The sequence below is a fragment of the Cuculus canorus genome, chromosome 2 (assembly GCF_017976375.1).
Source record: "Cuculus canorus isolate bCucCan1 chromosome 2, bCucCan1.pri, whole genome shotgun sequence".
In the NCBI taxonomy this organism is placed as follows: domain Eukaryota; kingdom Metazoa; phylum Chordata; class Aves; order Cuculiformes; family Cuculidae; genus Cuculus; species Cuculus canorus.
In genome coordinates, this window is record NC_071402.1 from 156,156,154 (window position 1) to 156,159,645 (window position 3,492).

Sequence of the window (3,492 nt, forward strand, 5' to 3'; positions counted from 1 at the left end):
GGAAGGACTCCGATTCTGTCCTCATGCTTAGTCTGTGTCACTCCTGGTGGGTATTTCTTATCCTTAGAAACCTTTAGTGATAGAGATATGTGATCTCCTCCATGGTGACTCCAGTGCTCCTCTACCCTCAGAGTTAGAGGTGAAGTTCAGCTGTTTCATGTAGGCATCTGGTATCACTTCACACACCCTGTTTTCTGCAATTCTGTGAGATGTCTGTGAAACCACAGCCTAAGTAACCTCCAGTAAGAGCACAGTAAGAAGGCATGGTGAACTTCATGTTCCTCAAGGCAGTGCCCATAATCATTTGGCAGCTTCTGGTAGGGTTTCAGTGCCAGCTGCAGAACATCTCTCCTGGATATTTCTTGTTGTGTACTACAGAGCTAATCCAGAATCTGCCAAACGTGGTAGAAGTTCGGAGAGGGGAAGGGGAGAGGAGGGGAGGGAAAATTAAAGTATTGCCAGTGATTTAAAAAAAAAATGTTTTAGGGAAAGCAGAAGGAATGTAATGTGAAGCAAAATGCTGGTCTTAAACGTTCTGCTTGTGTTTTCCCCTCTGCAGGGGCAGCTCTGTGGCTGCTGTGCACTGCAGGACGGTCGCTGTCTTTGTTTTCTTCCGGCTGGGTGACCTCCTGGTCTCTCCAAATGTCACAGTGGAGCCGTGGCTCCCCCCAACTGCCCCTTCCGGACCGGGGGGGGGGGGACACACACTCTGTCACCGGATGAGAAACTTGGCTTTAAACACCAGAGAGCAAATTTGTGTCAGAAACAACAGCGCCGCTGGGAACAAGAAGGGGAAGGGGTGCAAAACTGGGGGTTGGTCTCAATGATGCTTATTAATCAGTATACCCAGTACTAATACGCGTGAATGGCAACAGCAGCCTCAAAGGGACAAAATGCCCCAAATTCCCCTCAAACCCCACCTTTGGAAATGGAGGTTTTCTTCGTGTTGCTTCACTGTCAGACTTTGAACCCGACATAAAAGATAAAACCTCAAGCTACACAAGTAACGCGTGGCAGAGCAAGGGATCTTTCCCAGGCGGCACTGCTTTATTTTGTGGTTGACATTTAGCTGTCACTGAGATGGGCACAGTAAAACCACGATAAGACAAATATTTGCTCGGTATGAAGAGCTGGCAATAGGTAAATTTCCTGGCATTACCTCCAGCATGTCTCACACAGTGTGAGTGGGGATGCATGGGCTGGAGCCAGGAAAATTCCAACCTCTGAACATTCACAGGCTACTAAAGATACCAGTTACCCTTCTGGGTAACCTAGCTTCTGGCTCAAAGCTCAGTTTGCCATGTGAACAGCATTGATTTGAAAGTATCAGGCGCTGGATTCATGTACCTAAATCTGTTGAAATCCTAATGGAGCAGCTGATGGAGACCAGGTCACACTCATCCCATCTTCCAGCAGAAATCCAAAATGGACGAGATGAATTACAGTGACTCCAAGGTGCCTCTTTCCCTCCATGGCTTGCTAAGGTGTCTGCTAGCTACGCACAAGGTTTGATTTACGGAATATGTAGTACCCTTTAAGTGTGTCCTAAACACTTGTCAGCGTCTCTGTTATAAAACTGCCTCCTTTCTAATGCAAATTCACCTGGATCTCAGCTTTCCATCTCTCTGCTATTGTCACATTTTCCTTGGATAGATTAGGCAGCCTGCACCCTGTATCCTCTCCTCTAGAACACAATCCTCAGCTGTAATGAAGTCTGCTCCCAATTTTCGCTTGTGTTTGCTAATGCTCTCCCTGAGATAATTACCTCCAGCTCTCAGGTTATTTTGGTGACTCACCGTCCCCAACTTCCCACCATTGTTTTTAATGGGAATTTAACAGTACCTGTTTCATTAACACCCTGTGAGGAAGCAACCTTACTTCTGCATCCCTCCTGTATTGACTCAGCCCTCCATCTCCAAAATGAAACCAGTCCCTTCTAACCATCCTTATGGGTGAGTTTATTGCCTGCTCTTTGTTCGCTGTAATCACTTTATCCTTTTGCACCGTCACTGCTCTCCCCATGACCAGATGGGACTGTCCTTTCTTTGAATGTCACTAGCTAGTAAACACCGGTCCCAATGCAGACATTACTTTTTCATCCAGCGTTGAATTAATCGGTAGCCTCCATACTGAGGGCCACAACTGTGTGATTTCATTTTCTATGCACTATATTGCATGTTCAGATATGACCAGCTGTGTTTTTAGAAACACTAATGCTATTCTGCTATTACAGCACAGCTTTCTCAGGCTCAAATCTCTATTAACCAAAGTCTTTTTATTCCTGCATATTAAAGGCTGGAGCTCTTCTCCACTTGAATTCAATGGCTCATAATGGATCCCCACCACTACGTACTCTTGGGTAATGTTAGCTCAAAGATGCAAAGGCATGAAAGACTCGCTGTCTCTGAGCTATCAATAAATGTTAAATGGAATGTGGGTTTTTTATTAATAGGTGTCCTCTGCTCCCTTTCCTCCTGTCTGTCTTCCTCCACATGTAACAGCCCATTACTGCAGCAATCCACTCACCTGAATCCCTCATTTGTCATCCCAGACTCCCTCCAGTAGTATATAAACTACTGAAAAAGCTCTCCTTCTTCTCTGTCATGTCACTTCAATCTGCTCTTGTCACACAAAATCTGTTTTTGTTTCGCATTTGCCTGCTTTACTTCTGCCCATTTTGTTATCAGCTTAACACCTTTTTTTTTTTCTTTCATTCTCTAGTCTTCAGCCAAAGGAAAAAAAACCAAAATCCTTTCCTACCCAGGAATTGTCAGCTTGCTTTGTTATCTGCCCATCTTTGCCTTCTTCCAGAAAACCAAAACTTTCAGCTGCACGTTGCAGAGAAGGCAGCTCACAACACTATTTTTTAATGTCTTTCTCAATCCTTCCGAATAAACTCCCAGCTGCTCCCCCCTTCAAATCATTTCTTCTTCAGACTCATGGGTTCTTTGAAGTCTGTGCTGACCTGTGTAACTCCATGTGATGCTCCATCTGTTGTTGACTTCTATGTGTTTATTTATTAAGGGGAAAACTGAAAACATTACTTCAAAATCTGGCCAGTGTCACTGTCATTCCTCAAAAACAAGGTCTGCTGTGGATTCAGCTCTGATTTTGATATGCTCAAGCTTGCTCTGGTTCATCCCCAAGGATGCTGACTGAAGGAGGACACATGAAATGCTTCCTGTGCAGTGCTTCATCTTGCATGGGTCCACCTCAGTCCATGGGGAACCAAGGATGTGAACGAGGAATGGACAACAATGATCTGGAGTGCACAGCCACCAGCAGTGAAGTTATGGCTCTTTAGCTCAGATGGGTCTCCCAAGCATCTGTTCTGTACCTCCTGCTCCACCATGGGGTGCAAAGTACATCCCATTATGGGTATCATAGTGGTCACCTTCTCTAAGGTCAGCCACAGCAGAAGCAGCTCTCCAGAACAGATACTAACCCACTGGTTTGAGCTTGGACCAGTACACATGAACCTTTCTTAATGGG

General features: G+C 45.2%; 1 long non-coding RNA gene across 1 annotated transcript; it reads left to right on the plus strand.

The window, feature by feature from the left end:
• The first annotated feature begins 1,372 nt into the window (after window positions 1-1,372).
• LOC128851172 (uncharacterized) lies at window positions 1,373-3,492 on the plus strand. The gene is made up of 3 exons (XR_008448423.1): window positions 1,373-1,506; window positions 2,295-2,359; window positions 2,722-3,492. It is a non-coding gene; the product is annotated as an uncharacterized LOC128851172 (long non-coding RNA).